This window comes from Ochotona curzoniae, unplaced genomic scaffold, assembly GCF_017591425.1.
Source record: "Ochotona curzoniae isolate NIBS_2020 unplaced genomic scaffold, NIBS_Ocur_1.0 contig_2723, whole genome shotgun sequence".
NCBI lineage: Eukaryota > Metazoa > Chordata > Mammalia > Lagomorpha > Ochotonidae > Ochotona > Ochotona curzoniae.
In genome coordinates, this window is record NW_024465573.1 from 8542705 (window position 1) to 8559468 (window position 16764).

Sequence of the window (16764 nt, forward strand, 5' to 3'; positions counted from 1 at the left end):
GCTGGAATAAAATACCTTTCATCCATGTGTTTGTCCTGATTTATATTATTAAATCCTGATTTAATAATACATATGTATCTGTGCATATTCACACATATTTAATTAAAACAATTATCATCTTATAAAAATGTACAAAGAACATAGTTATATGCTTTGTTTCTAATATAGTCATTTTCTGGAAAGGATAACCAAAGGGAAAATTTCATCTGTAGCCAGTTTTTCTAAATACAGAATTATTTTTATAATTTTTCAGATTGGATTTTTAATACCTTAAAACTTGTGCCAACAGAAGAACTCTCAATTTCTATAATTTTTGACAAAAGCCAACATATTCCTAATAAAGTAATTTCCTTTATTCTTGCTTAGTTTTTTTTTTTCATTAGGAATGTTTCTCTACCTTATTTAAGCATTAGTTATTGGTTTAAAAAAATTACATGCCAAAATCTAAGCTATCTTGCTTAACACTAAGATGACTTTTTTGCCTCTTGTTACTTTATGCTAGGTTATGGGATGATACAGGTGCATGTTAAAAAGCAATAAGTTCATGATCTGAAACACAAGTTTTTAAGCATTGCCTTTCACCTTTTCTCAAGAATTGCTCTCATAATTTTTCAAAGTATGAAGGTAAAAAAGAACAGACAGAACTGAAGCTGGTCTGTTTAAAGACAATGATGGTGTAGGAGCTGACAAGCTAAATCTTCTACTAAATTCCCTATATAAACCAAGCTACCTTTCCTTAAAGTAATAGAGGCTGCTTGGAAAACAGTCCAATAAATTAAATCATGCTATCTCTGGATACATGTATATATTCATATTCATATGTTATATGTAATGAAAGAGTGCAATGTGACATAAACCACTCATTTAAGTGGTAGTTACTATATAAAATGAATTTAAAAGGAAACAGTAGGAGTTTAATAGTATGGGCTTAAAGTAAAATCCATAAATAGGGGACTAGGATAACCTTAGCTGTGTGAAATGCTGTCATTTTTGTTGTTAAAGCTAATAGTTATATATGTATATATGGGAATACTGAAAGTAGTTGTATGATGTTTGACTGAAGGATTTATGCATGATTATTGTCAGAACTTTGGCATTCCATTCAGAATTTGCAAATTCTTTCTGCTCATATATTATACCTATGCATTATTTCTATGTTATTTTTCGAAATGAAGAGTGGTAAAAAACATGAGGAGACAACAGGAGAGAGAAAGGCAGGGGAGAGATGTTTCATCCACTGGTTCACTCCCTAAATGGTTGTAACAGCCATGGTTGGAAAAGGTTGAATCTAATAGCCAGGAATCACATCCACATCTCCCACATGGGTGAAAGGGGTTCAAGATACTTGGGTCATCAGCTGCAGTCTGTACTCTGTTTTCAGTTGTTTTCCAGAAGTACTCTGAGACATAAATGTCTCAAGAGGAGTTTCAAATACTCTACCAAATAACTCACTTTGAATAGATTATTCCCAAAAGCAAGGATTTACTCCATAAAAGAACTATGTTGCATGAGTTTTTAATATTATAACTTCATCATATGTGTACAATTAATCAACAGATATTCTCTTGGCTAACTTTGGTATGCTAAACATCTCAAAATAACTTGATTCAGAAAATGGCAAGACATAAGTACTTATTTTGTGTCGACAATATGACATGGCAAAACACACAATTTTCCATAATCCTTACAATATGCAATTTGTTTTGCATCAAAAATGCAAAAACATAATTGTGGAGAGTGTCCAAGTGACACACACCAGAAAACATGTGCCTATATTTTTACCACAATTTTAGCTCTTTTGTATAATTACCAAGCTTTCCAATTGCACACCACTTCATGTCATTTATCATGTACTATTTAACATATTATCATGTTAAAAACTAAATGTGTAAAGTATCTACTATATTACATATTCATAATCTATACAAAATATGTATGTACATATAAAGAATTCAAAGCATAAAAGTTTTTGTTTATTATCTTATATGATATGGTAAACAAAGAACAATAATGCAGTGTATACTTGCCATTAGGATTGAATTGTACATGTGTCACTAATTTTTTTTTCAAGATTTTTTTTTTAATTGGAAAGGCAGATTTACAGAGAGAAGGAGCGACAGAGAAAGCTCTCTGACTACAATGGCTTGACTTGGGTCCATCTAAAACCAGTAGCCAAGAGCTTCTTCCAGGTCTCCCAAATGGGTTAAGGGTTCCAAGGTTTTGGACCATCACCTACTATTTCTCTAGGCTACAACAGAGGGACTGAAGGAGAAGTAGAACAGCTGGGACATGAAATGGCACCCATATAGTACCAATATTGCAAGGTTAGGATTTAGTCATGGAGCCATTGAGGCAAGCCTCATTTGAGGTTTTCTAAGGAAAGGTTTTTGATAGGAAATTGGTTAGAAATATGTCACCAAGGTATAGCAACATGGTCAAATAATGATGGCATTATCACAGTTTCTATTTCCAAGCTCACGTGTTCCTACCTCAACAAATAGCAGACTAAATATGTCAGTTGATCTTAGACTTTGATCCTGTAAAATTATAAGGTGAAATAATACAGTCTGCTTCCTAAAAAGCTCTTTTCAGATATTTAAGTCACAATTGACAATTGACTAATACACTCCCAACAGTATTACATATGTTGAGGTCAATTTTTTTTTATTTTTCAACTCTACCTGGAAGCTCAATAAATGTCCTAAGCAATAATTACACAGTTTTTTTTTTTTTTTTTGGACATAGGGACTTGCCTGGAGAACTTGGAGAACAGAAATGATAACCTTCTGATTCACATAATTTAAGAACAAACTACAGATGATCAAGTTATATAATTTCATTAGTGTCCTGCCTCATCATCCGATAGCTTCTAATGTGCTCAATTTCAAGACATCAGTGGAGAATTCCACAAACAGTGATTTTCCACAAAATCACCAGTAACAGAATCAATTTGAAACTTACACAAGCGTAGTTTTATATCCCAACCCTGAATTACTGAGTTAGAAGCTGCATGTGGCCAAGAAATTTATACTTGAGCAAGATCTCCAGGTGCATTCAGTGCACCTTGAAGTTTACAATACATATCTCTAGTGTAAAATGCAAATTTTTCTAATGACTGATATAGACTGTTTATATAGCGATTAAAGGCCTCATGTTGGTTTTTCTCAGTGGAAATTCCATCAAGAGGGTATGCAGTGTGCTTCCTTAGCTAAAAAAAAAAATTGAAGATTTAAAATCGAGAGTTCATTCCATTTCTTCCCTGAATTCACATCAAAATAACACTAATAAGAACAAGAATTCTTTAGTTTATTAGACAGTATACTTGTGGCTATTTCATCCTTTAGGCATTTTCTTTATACCTGACACTTCATGGCTAATTTCATTCACATAGTATCAAAATAAGTCTTAATTTCTTGATATTATTTGAACCTCAGATTCAGTGGCTTAAGATAATTATTTAGTTCACAATCCAGTACCATCAAAATCTTTGCAGTAGTTCTGCCTTTGGTTATATTTGCTTCCTCTATCCATACATCTCTTCCAAATCTTCATTTTCCAATAATGGACAAACATTCTTATTTGTTATGTACTATAATTCCTGTGTCTTATGAAGTGAGAAAATACTTTCTGATGGTTATATAAGCTTTTTTAAGCTTAGCATTTTATTAAATGCATCATATGGATGTACATTTTGCATTTTTATAACAGATGGAGATATAATCAACATGCTATATATTAAACCCATATAATGTATACAATCCAATGTTGTTCAGTACTATCAAAGAATACTGAATTACTGAAATAATTTTTCAATTCACAAATATGGCACACCATCTGACTTAGTAGCTAGCATCAGACAATCACTAACACACTTTGTTCCTATAATTCATTTTACATAAATGCAATCATTCTAAATGTATCTTTTTTGATACACTTATATTATTTCTTACGAGATTTCCAAGATTTTTTGTATGCCATAGAACATATCAACCCTACATACCTTATTTTTACTAAAAATAAAATTTTATAAAAGTATCTCAACCAGTTCATGGGTAATGGAATTCAGCTACAATAATATCACTCGAAAAAATTTCTTGACATCCATGAATATTTTCTCATAATATGTATTTTAATTTTTATTTTTTTCAAAGATTTTTTTCATTTATTTGAAAAATCAGTCATCCCCCAAACACACTATTTCTCCCAAATTATTACAATAGCATAGTTGTTCACAAGAGCCACAGTCCAACACTCTGGCATTTTAGCGTATCATGGCATTGTAGGTATTGGCAATGGTGGAAAATTAATCTACCATATGACCCAGCTATTCCACTCCTGAAAAGATATTCAAAGGAAGCGAAACCTACATTTGAAAAGTGGTCTGCAACCCTATATTTATAACAGCACAATCCACAACAGTGAAGACACGGAAATAACTAAGTGTTCTTTAAAAGAGGAATTGGAAGAAACTGTGATACATCTAATCCATTGAATACTACTCAGTCATTAAAACGAATGAATGAAAAGCTGCAGTAGCCTAGCAGCTAAACTGCTCGGCTTGCACACACCAGGAATCCATATGAGCACAGGTTCTAATCTCGGCAGCCCCACTTCACATTTGGCTCTCTGCTTGTGGTCTGGGAAAGCAGTAGTGGACAGTACAAAGCTTAGGACTCTGCACCTGCGTGGAAGACCCAGAGGAGGCTCCTAGCTTCGGATCAGTTCAGCTTTAGCCATTATAGCCAATTGAGGAGTGAATCAGTAGATGAAGACCTTTCTTTCTGTCTCTCCTCCTCTCTATATATCTAACTTTACAAAAAAAAATAAATAAATCATAAAAAAACTCTACATTAAAAAAAAAAAGTTCAGGCTGCCAGGCAAATAATAGGATAACATTTAGTTTTTTTATTTAACAGGGAAGGCAAACACGAAAGCAAATAAAAACCTGTAGCAGAACCATTATACATGCATATTTTCTATTACAGTATTTCCTCATCTCATCCAAGGCTCTTCAAAGACACGTATGCTCTGTAAAAACCGTCATTATATATCAATACACCAGATATTCCAATCTATGGAATATGTTTAGCCCATCGTGCACATGATTACAACTACATAATAACAGTTAAGGCTTTTCAAAAATCATAGAAAATCTGCACAGATAATATTAATAGCAAAAGACCAGCTTTTTTGGGTGCCACTTGTAATTTCTTTTAAGTCTTAAAAACTTTTCTCAGACTTCTTACTTTCTATAATCATATAGTTACAGCTCTCAATTCCCCACAGCTTTCTATCTACATTGATGGGAAGATTTCCATTGTTTGTGATCTCTTGCTTCCTGTCTAGCTCCTTATCTCCCTCTGTCTACCAGACAGCTTTACTTAAATGTCTTCCTATCACATCAAATTCACTACAACAAGAACAGAATGTCTGATCTTTTCCTTAAGCTCTTTTTTTTTTTTTTTTTTGCTTTTTCCTCTCTGCTTAAAACACAACATTTTATCAGGATTTAGCCACATACTTAACAGATAATCCTAAACATAAAAAAGTGTATGGAAAGACATGGTAAGCCACAACAAAAACCTATAATATTTTTACCCTTCCTAATGCAAGGACTTTACAAACATAAAAGCATTATCTGACAATAGAAATCAAAATGTCACATAAGATTTGTTTTTATCATTTTAGGCCCTTGTAGTTATTATAGTTGTCTTGAAAATATACTATCTGACTGGTTCAAACATACAATGACTATATATAACATGATATAGTTCTCTAGTAAATGAGAAAATCATAAACTAAACATACAGAAACAGAAGGCACAGCCATTGAAATTATTGAGATAAAGGAGATCCTTTGGGTTTGTAATTACTAAAATTTTAAGAGTCTCAAAGAACTAAGAATAATGTTTATGTTTCAAAACAAGAACAAAACAACCTTCAAGGTATCAATATATCATAGTTAAGGAAAACTATTACCTAACAACTGATAAGCTATGTTTTAACAAGTGATATTTATTTTAACCAATTATTTACTAATGTAGTTCACACAGCATTTAAACTAAAAGGACAGAACATCTTACTCCAGACAACTGTTGGAATATACTAGAGAAATACCAAGGAGTAGTTGGGGAAAATGTATTTCAGGGACTTTGTGAACCTTATAACTGACTAACAATGAAAGTGATACAGATGAAATGTGTCAGTCTTCCTTGTAGATGCTATAAGTCCTACACAGGAAACTGAAAGTTGTCTTAAAGATTAAAAGATCAATGGGGTTTTCCCTTATCAGTAAAGAATGAAAGAGCTGTCCAAATGAAAGGTGCAGTGTAGGAAAATGTACTAAATCCTTACCTGTATGATTCATTCAATTCAATAGACCAATGATTTAGTAGTAAAAGGTGGGTACAGGAAAAATAAAGATATAGACTAGTGTCAAAAATATGATTCAGCTATGTTCTTAAATTTTTTTATTATTTATTTATAGAAAAGAAAAAACTTCTAAATCCATGACTTGTTTGTTAAAAATGAAACAAAATCTAGGTCAAATAAGTCCACCAACCATCATATACTCTCAGTTCAGTGACATGGTTGAGCCTATATGCTAACACAACTTTTATTGTAATCTCACTTTTTTATTCTGTTATTATAAATTCCACATTCTTTAAAAAGAGCTTCAAAAGTGCTCCCCTCTAATAAGCACATCAATTTCACCATGCAGAAAACCTTTTCCAAAACCTGTTTAGCATGCTTTTGCATTATTTCCTTTGTCTTCAACAGTTATACCCCCAGCTCTGATTTGATGTCATCTGAGATACAGTGTTGCCATTGGCAACAAAGGTCACTTATGTACCTGAAAGAGGCTTCATTCCTCAGAAATAAATGGAAACATAAAGAGAAAAGATAGAATTCATTAAAGTGGCTGATGCCTTCAGATACTCAAATTTAACCTTGTGACTGAAACAGTATCACATAGTGTCACGTAATATGATAGCCAAAAATTCAATACCAATTTCACCAAGGTGTCTGGAACCCTGTTATTTCTTGACTCACAAAATACAACGGAACTGATATCATTATCATTCACAAGTTTGTTTCTGATCTGTTTCTAAAGTGGATTTAAAAGGAGCTCAAAAAAACAACAGATTCCATTTTCTTCATCCTAAAAAAATTCACTTTTAGAAACCTACTTTTACATTTTATAAAATGTCTAAATGTTTCTTACAAAGGACTAAACGTAAAGTAAGAGAGGACCTCAGTCTGAATGTCTGACTGAGTTTCCAGGAAGCCGCGAGCACATACCATATTAGAAATTGGGATATATTCCAGGTGAATGTTGAGTTCCATCAAGCTGTCCTATTTGATACTAACTGAAGCAAAATATTTTTATCTTCTTCATAAGCTGCCCATACTGCAGACACCTGAACCAAAGAAATAATTGCTTTTCTATACTATGCAATTCGGGAACAGTTTTTTGTTTGTTTTTTTATAAGGCAATTGATGGTCAGAAGGATTTTTGTAGGTAAATGGTGTGATACCATAAAATGCTACTAAAATCTTTGACAATATACTTTTTTGTAGTAAAAGAGATAATTATAACATTTTAAAAAGAGGGCCTCACATGGTAGCCTACTAGCTAAAGCTCTCTCCTTGCATGCTCCAGGATCCTGTATGGGTGCCAGTTCATATCCCAGCTTCTCCACTTCCCATCCAGCTCCCTTCTTGTGGCCTGGGAAAGCAGGAGAGGATGGCCCAAGACCTTGGGGACCCAGTACTTATATGGAACACCCAGAAGAAGCTCCTGGTTCCTGGCTTCGGAACTTCTCAGCACTAACCATTGCAGCCAAGTGGAGAGTGAATTAGAGAACTGATTTTTCTCCCTGCATCACCTCTGATTATCTGTCTTTCCAATAAAAATGAATAAATCTTTAAAAAATGTAAGAAGAATGACATTTGGATTCCGCTATGATTATAGACAGGGAGCAGACTGATATCACTACTCAGCGACAAACATAAATCATTTCTTTTGGGAAAGCAAAAATGACTTAGAGAACAATTTCCTATGATCATGTCTATAAATAGTCATTGCTGAAGGACTCTCCCCCAACTCAAAGAACTGCAACAGATAGTGGGATTAGTTACAGAATGTCTATTGACTGATAACTACTATAGGTCTCTATCCCTACTCTTTTTAAGGAATATAGATACAACTGTGATTACACATTGCCCTACAATATTCTAACAGTGCACATTGGGTTTGTGAATGAAAATATGAATTATCTTTAATTCAGATATCTATATGAACTGCATCCAAGAAGTGTAATCTTCATCCAGATTTGATTAAGCTTTCAAATTCAATTCTGCAATTTTCAAGATGGAATCTGGTTGCCCTTGGTAAAGTTGGATGTATTTTCGGCATGAATGAGAAAGAGATTCCTTGTGATCAGTATGTTAGCCTATATTAGATTAAGACTAAAAATGCTTGAAATTTCTGCCTAAGAGGGAAGACACATGTATCTAGCATGTCAGGATCAGTGAGTTCTGTGAATATCTAACAATTACAATATGGTAAAATACGACAATTTACTGCCAATTTATGGTCCCAGACCAAAATGTTCCTATTTAGTATGGGACTTGTGAAAAATATCATGTGTTGATTACATATGTTGTTTTGTCGTGAATTCACTCTCTGTGCCACGAGGAATTCCAAGGAGCCCCTTTTGCAGAGAAATGGAAGCAAATGGGCAACAGGCAAAAATACACATGTCTGCCACATGGCTAAAACATATGAGAAACATATGTTTCTACTGTCTTAGCTACTCCACTCTAGCTGGAATCGCATGTGGCACAAATTCATCTGCTTCATCATGTTCTTCCCCAAGAGGAGATTCCTGAGCAAAATAAGTCATCACTGTTCTTTTAAGTCGCGGTTAGTTTTGGATTGTCAACACAGAGGAAAAGCCACAATGGCATTCACGGTTTAGGGAGAAGAGCATAAACTGGAAACAATGGTCTTACCTACTTTCCTGTAGCCCTTGACCCTTTGTGCCTTAATTAACTGTGTAAAGATTACCAAAATAAAAGAATTTAAACATAAATAACAAAAGACTGAGAGAATAAAAGTAGAAAGTGACAGGAAAGGCAGTTTAAACAGATTTGCTTTTTCTTTTTATTCTTGTTCTTTAATGGAAATTCTTAACAGGTAGCCTCACAGCTAAAGTCCTTCTCTTGCACATGCCAGGATCGCATATGACCACTGGTTCTAATCCCAGCAGCCCCATCCAGCTCCCTGCCTGTGGCCTGGGAAAGCAGTCAAGGACAGCCCAAAGCCTTGGGAACCTGCACCCATGTGGGAGACCTGGAAGAGACTTTGGACTCTGGGCTTTGGATCAATGCAGCTCCTTCAATTGTGGCCACTTGAGAAGCGAACCAGCGTATAGAAGATCTTCTTCTCTTTCTCTCTTCCTCTCTGTATATCTCACTTTCCAATTAAAAATAAATACATATTTTTTTTAAACTTCAAAAGATCTGAAGAATATTTGATTCTTATTAAGGCAAAGGAAATTGGGAGCTACTTTATACCTACTACATACTTAACAATCATTATTCTTCACAATTATCATTAGAACTGTTTTCCTGAAAAAATCAACATCTAAGATTTTTTAGGTTGATATTTCTACAAGGTTCTTCTGTGTGATGAATCAGAGCTTAATCCCTAAACAAATTCAGCATTTTTGCATAAGATCTCTCTGACACCTTTGTGCAGTAAGTCTTCAAGACTATATGAACATCATTGCTGACATTCCATTACAATGAATTTCCCACCAACATTTTGATTACATGAGTCTCATAGAGAATTTGGGAAATAGGGCCATGATCATTTAGCATTCAAGCATTCACTCGTGTGTGTGTGTGTGTGTGTGTGTGTGTGTATTATGTCATTCATTTGAACTTCCATGAAAAATGAGCGTTCTCACAACAATAATTTCCTATGTTTATGGGGTAATATGTAAACTGTTAAACAGTACACAGAATTTGGATCATTTTAAACTTCTGAAAGCAGCTAGCTATTTACACAACGGGAATCTAATCTGTAATCTAAATGTACAGCAAAATATACATAGAATAGGTTCACTATTCACATTCAAAGCATTTCTTCAACAACATTAGAACTACCTTTGGATTAATAATGCCAGTAATTGGCAGATAATTACTCTATAGTAAAGCTCTATAGGAACTTAATATTAAAGTTCCTATAGAGCCACACAAAATGCTTGCTGAAATTGACATGTCTTGATAGTAAAGATTAATTTGAAAATTAAGAAATATATAGATTGACACTAAAAATTCTTCATAAAAAATATAGTGGTAGATAATAGACAATTTGTCTAACTGTTCAACTTATTTGAAAGCATATTGACAAATTCTGAATTGTATAGGTAGGAGTGGGAGTAAAAAGACACACTAAATTATTTTCACTACATGTATTATGATCTGACAGAAAATAGAAATGTGTCTTTTAATTTTAATTCTTGAATATATGACATAATATTGAATTGCATTGTTTTTCACTATTACTTAGAGAAAATGTCTTCAAAAGGTTTGTCATTAGAAACAGAATGATGTGGTGATATTTTGTAGGAAGAAAATACAAGCAAATGAAAAGTTGTGACTAATGCTTTCAACAGATATTGGTTTTTAAAAACTGCTTTTGAACTTCAACTGGCATTTAAATAAAAATTCCACAAATATCAAGCCAGATAACATCAAAGGTATGTTTAAAGTGAGTTTAAACGGTCAGGAAAAGATTTAGACCAATATTGCTTTCCTTTTCTCCAGAGTTCTATGGTGAATACAAGTTCACATGCTTTTTGTTGTTGTTCCGTTTTTTAATTTATTTATTGTTGTTGTTATTGCTGTTGCTCCAGCAAACAATACGATTTTTTTCTCAATAACTTTATTCTAGCAATTTCTGAAGAGTCATGAATCTATCACCTTAGAAATTTTAACTAAAATATCTAAGAAATTATGGGAATCAAATTAAAAATTGATCACAAATTTAGTTAACTTGGATCAGGCAACTTTTTATTTATTTATGTTCTGGAATATGAAATTAAATTCTCAATATATTTCTGATATCAATGTTGGTCTCACTTTCTTACCTTTTGTATAAGGGCAAAAGAGATATGCTTGCTACTTTGGCCACTTTAAAGTGAACTGCAGCAATGTCATCAATCGTATGACCTCTAGGATGAATCCAGTCACAAAAACAACATTGCTTTCCTTGATGAAGTTCAAGCAGCAGTCGTTGAACAAAAAGGCTGTGATTGTCTTGCCATTTATGATCAGCTACAGCCCGACACACTTTCTGATGACTAGCTGACTGCTTGGCTTCTAATGCCCCTTTTTCCACCACCATTCCATTGGCTTGGGAGGCAACCCAAAAGGTGTTTGCCTTGAGTGCTGCGCTCAAGTGGGCCTTCTTGTATTGCTTGTCTAGCCACTTCTGTTTCTGTCTTTGCTTCCTGAGCATTCTGACTCCAAGACACTTACCCAATCCTGCCAATGAATAGAAAGAGCCTTTATGAAAAAAAATGATTTCAAAAATCCCTTTTAAACTATATCTCTTAGTCAATATTGTGTCATGATGAGTTAAGCTACCAATTCCAATGCCAACATCTCATAAGGTCATTGGTTTGAATCCCAGATGCATCTTCTCTGACTTAGATAATTAGCTTGGGGAAGCAATGGAAGATGGTTCAAGGTTTTAGGGCCTTGCATCCCCATGGAACACAGATTAATAAATCCCTCACGCCTGATTTTGACCTAAGCTAATCCAATGCTGGCAGTTATAGCCATTTGAGGAGTCAGAGAATGAAACGGCCCTCCTACATGGGCCCTATGATTCATACCCCAACTATTCCACTTCCCTTCCAACTCCCTGTTTCTGCCATGGGAAAGCAGTCAAGGACAGCCCAAAGCCTCAGGTCCCTGCACCCACGTGGGATACCCAGAAGGATCTCCTGACTCCTGGCTTCTGATCGGCTTAGCTCTGGCTGTTGAAGCCACTTGGGGATTGAACCAGTGGACTAAAGATCTTTCTCTCTGTATGTACTTCTCTCTGCAAATCTGACTTTCCAATAAATAAATTAATACATAAATCTTCAAAAAATCCCTGTCTGATAAAGGGTTGGGACTATGGGAAGTATTTGTTTTGATGATCACTAAGTTAATAATTTATACTATAAATGATTCATTTTTAATATGATTAAATACGATTTTAAATATGATTTATTTTAAAATATATTTTCACCATAGCTTGTAGTAAAATGTTTGGATAAGGTATTTGTGATTTCATTTTAACTGCCTTATGCTTTCTCTGTTGTCTTTTCTATTAAACTGCTTTTACATGATATATATTTTAAAAATCAGTGGACTATTGTTCCAGTAATGTATGTGTTTCTCATTTCTCTAGAGAAATATCATTATTAAGTATACTTATGGTATTTTTAACACATTCATTTTTATTGTAAAAAGGCAACTTCATAAAGAGAAGGAAAAACGAAGAGTTTCTATCTGCTGGTTTACCTCTGAAATGATCATAATGGGCAGAGGTGAACCAATTTAAAGCCTGAATAAAGGAGGGCCCTCCTGGGTTTCCCACACAAGTGCAGAATCCCAAGAATTAGGATCATTCTGCTGCTTTTCCAGGCCACAAGCAGGGAGCTGGATGAGAAGTGGTGCATCCAGGACAGGAGCAAACATTCATATGATATGCTGATGCTTGCAAGCAGAGGATTAACCCATTGAGTCATTGTGCTGGTACCCATACAATTGCTTTCTTAAACAAGAAAAAGTATAAAGTTTGTTTCTTCATAAAAATATTTTAGCAAAACTAGTTTCCACAACTTTCAAAGAAAACACAATTATTGTATGAAAGTTGAAAAAAAATTCTGTTTTTTGATTCAGAATTCATAGAATTATTACATCAATTTGGAATAAACTAGCAACAGTCAGTCTTTGTAAAAATGAATTTAATATATTCTTTCAAATATTAAGTCTTTCCTCAGCTCCTCTCATTCATACTGTACAGTTTTTATTATATTTATAGGTAAGCATCTAATCTGCCTTTATTACTATTTCAGGTAACACTAAAATAGCTTTGTATTATTCAATATTAGTGTATAGGAATAAATTAAGGTTCAGTATATATTCCACTCTCTTATCAATCTCACTTATTATGACTGAACTTACTATTTTTATAGGTTCTTTTGTGATTTATTATTCATGTGCAACCCAAAATAACAAATTCTTCTCATCATGAATATCATGAATACATTATGTTCCTTTTTTTTTTTTGCACTTACAGCAGTGACTCACTCATATTTTATGGAACAAAAGATCAATTCAAAATAGGATAAATAGTTAAAGTGTATATGACTAGAATACAAGACCTTGAGAATTCCAAGTCAGATCTACTCAATACCAGATCTTAATATTTAGCCACATGGTTCCCACGATAAAACAAATTACAATTTCGATATCACTCCCAGGTTATAAACACAGAGGTCACTGAAAAACAAATTTGCTAATAAAACAACGATTTTATACATTCTAAAGATTTGAACAAACTTGAATGACTCAACTCAGAAGATTAAAATGAATCCCAGGATTTCACCAATTTGGAAAAAATTGGTAATAAATGACATATATCTATAATGCAATAAAGTAAAAATTTTCTAATTATCACAAATTAGTAAATCTCAACAATTGTTTCAAAATACATAAGGAAGCATGGAAACATTCATAAAGACCAATGTATGAGTGTTTTCATATCTTTCTATTACCTTGTGTTTAGTTATAATTCATGCATATATGTGCATGTACTTAGTAGGTTTGTCTTCTACATCTGCTTATTCCCAATTACCATGCCTTTCCTTCATTTAGTTTTATTATCATACATTTAATTCTGTGAAACTAAAGAGATATCATTTGGCCATAATAAGCAAAGTACAGATGTCTTAGTGGAAGACAACTTCAAATATGTACAACATATTCACACTAACATCTTTGCTATTCTCTACATAAAGAAATACTACTTTGAGAAACATTTAAATACTTCATAGTTCAATCAGTTTGCTTAATTAAAAGGAGTTACAACATTATTATGTGCAATTTCGATCCACCAATTTGATCCATGAGCCTTTATTTGAGCAATGTAAAAATTATCATAAAATCAAAGTGAAATTTCATACTTAATCTTAGCCAAAACACCAAGCACTATCAGAGTGTGTTTTTAATACTGGCTTTATATCAATAATGTACTAATACAACTTAGTATTTGCTTTAGAAAAAATTAATCTTACTCATTGAGTCATAAATTTCAGATACATAATCATATAATCTAAAATAATAATATTCTATATCAAAAGAGAAATATTTTGTTCGAATCCATATCTTTCTAACTACACACACAAAAAAAATCTTGAGTATGTTGAATTTTTAAAACAAAACACTGTTTTGTCTAAATCGTAAGTCTATATTCAAGATAGGAAAAATACTTCCAAGTTTCCTAGTTTTCCTTCTACTGAGTTATTACCACGAGAACATTAAAAGTTTATCAGCCCAGAATTGCTTACCCAACAAAGCTTTCTTTTATCTTTGCAAAGGAAATAAAACGCTTCCATAGGACAGAAAAGCTCTAAGAATTTGCCTCTTCCACATTTGCCCTACAAATAATAACTAAATATGTTCTATTGAAAGAGAATAAGGAATAGCCCCTACTAAAACCAAAGGCAAACATGGAGAACATCAGTGTAAAAGAACAACAGAAGACCAAATCAAACAATAAAGAAAGCTGTTAAGATGACAGGACCAAATTATTACCTACCCATATTTACATGAAATGTAAATGGCTTAAACTCACCAATCAGGTGTCATAGGTTAGAGGCCTAGATCGAAAAACAAAATCCATCTATCTGTTGCCTACAGGAAACACATCTCACCAACAAACATATTTAGAAACTTAAAGTGAAAGGATGAGAAAAGATATTCCAGGCTAACGGAAAGTAAAACTGAGACGGTATAACCATTGTTCTATCAAATAGTATAGACTGCAATGTGAAAAAAACAATTTAGGGTCCAGCGCAATAGCGTAGTGGTTAAAGTCCTCACCTTGAACACGATGCAATCCCATACGGCGCCAGCTCTAATCCTAGCAGCCTCACTTCCCATCCAGCTCCCTGCTTATGGCCTGACAGAGCAGTCAAGGATGGCCCAAAAAGCCTTGGGATCCTATACCCTCATGGGAGACCCAGAGGAGCTCCTGACTCCGGGCTTTAGATTGGCTCAGCTCCAGCCATTGCGGCTGCGTGGGGAGTGAATTATAGGAAGGAAGATCTTTCTCTCTGTCTCTCCTTCCCTCTGCACATCTGCCTTTCCAATAAAAAATAAACCTTTAAAAAAATTAAAAGTGATGAAGAACCACACCATATAATGATCAAAGGATCAAAGGATCCATTCTGCGAAAAGAGATCACCTTACCCATTTCATGGGATGTTTTCTTTTTCATCTCTAATTTTACATGTTTTTTTCTCTCTTGCTTTACTTTGCTATTTTGGCTAAAAGTTTGTTTTGCTCATTTTCTATAAACATGGGTTTTTCTTACAGCAATTTGTAGTTTCCATTTATTTTATTGTGAATTTTATCATAATTTCTTGTTTCCTGTTCACTTTTTCTTCTTTAATATGTTCTTGAGATGCATTTTTAGATGATTTATTTGAGATATTTTCATTTTTTGGTAAATGCCTGATGTTATAAATATCCAACTCAATAATGTCTTTGCTAATAATGTCTGCTAGTGGGTTTCAATATTTGCTTTATTTTCATTTCTTCAAGAGGTTTTATTTTGTATTAATTTCCTCAGTGACACATATGTCATATAGTACATCCTTTTTTTCAAGGTTTATTTTTATTTTTTCTTTTATTCAGTGACACTTTGAGCATTTAATATCATGTTATTTAATTTGCCTTGTTATAATTTTTTTTATTTCTCTTCCTGTTGATTTTTGTGGCTTTTCATTTAAGGGGATGTAAAATAGTTATAATAGAAAGTATCATATCGAGATGTGAAGATACAATGCAGTATGCATCTTCTTCCAAATCAAAGGTGGACTCTTAATGAAACTGTTCAATATATCTTGACATAGGATGTTGGACTCTCTGCCATTGTCCATACCTGCAATGTCAGTATACACTTAAATAGCAGAATGATAGATTTATGAATGCTTCTGAAGGACAATACTATTGTAATAATATAGGGAGAATCATTGGGGAGAATATAGGGGAAATCCCAGAGCATCTGCAAATGCATCATAAAATAATTTTTAAAAAATGAAAAAAAAGGTGATATATATGTTGGTGGGTCTGTAGGTAAGTAGGTAGACAGCCAGGCAAGTAGTAGGTAGGCAAATAGATGGGTCAGAGAGAGAGAGACAGAAAGAGAGGGAGAGAGAGAGAGAGAGATAAAGAGAGACAGAGAGAAAGAAGGAATGCTCAACTTCATGATTAATCTAGATAATATGGGGGGGAGGTGGACTGCTTTGAAAGTCAAGTTATATTGAACCAATCCTTTTATTATGATTGTTAAGGGTATGGTACATCTCTGAGAGTCAATTTGTCTTTCATTTTACAATGTCTTTTATGAGTTTGATGCAGTCTATAGATGTATAGTGGCAAAGATCTGACTAACATACAGCTTCAGATT

At 33.6% G+C, this 16764-nt stretch overlaps 1 pseudogene; it reads right to left on the minus strand.

Moving 5' to 3' along the window:
• Window positions 1-11157: 11157 nt before the first annotated feature.
• On the minus strand, window positions 11158-15195 carry LOC121153961 (annotated as a pseudogene).
• Window positions 15196-16764: the final 1569 nt, after the last annotated feature.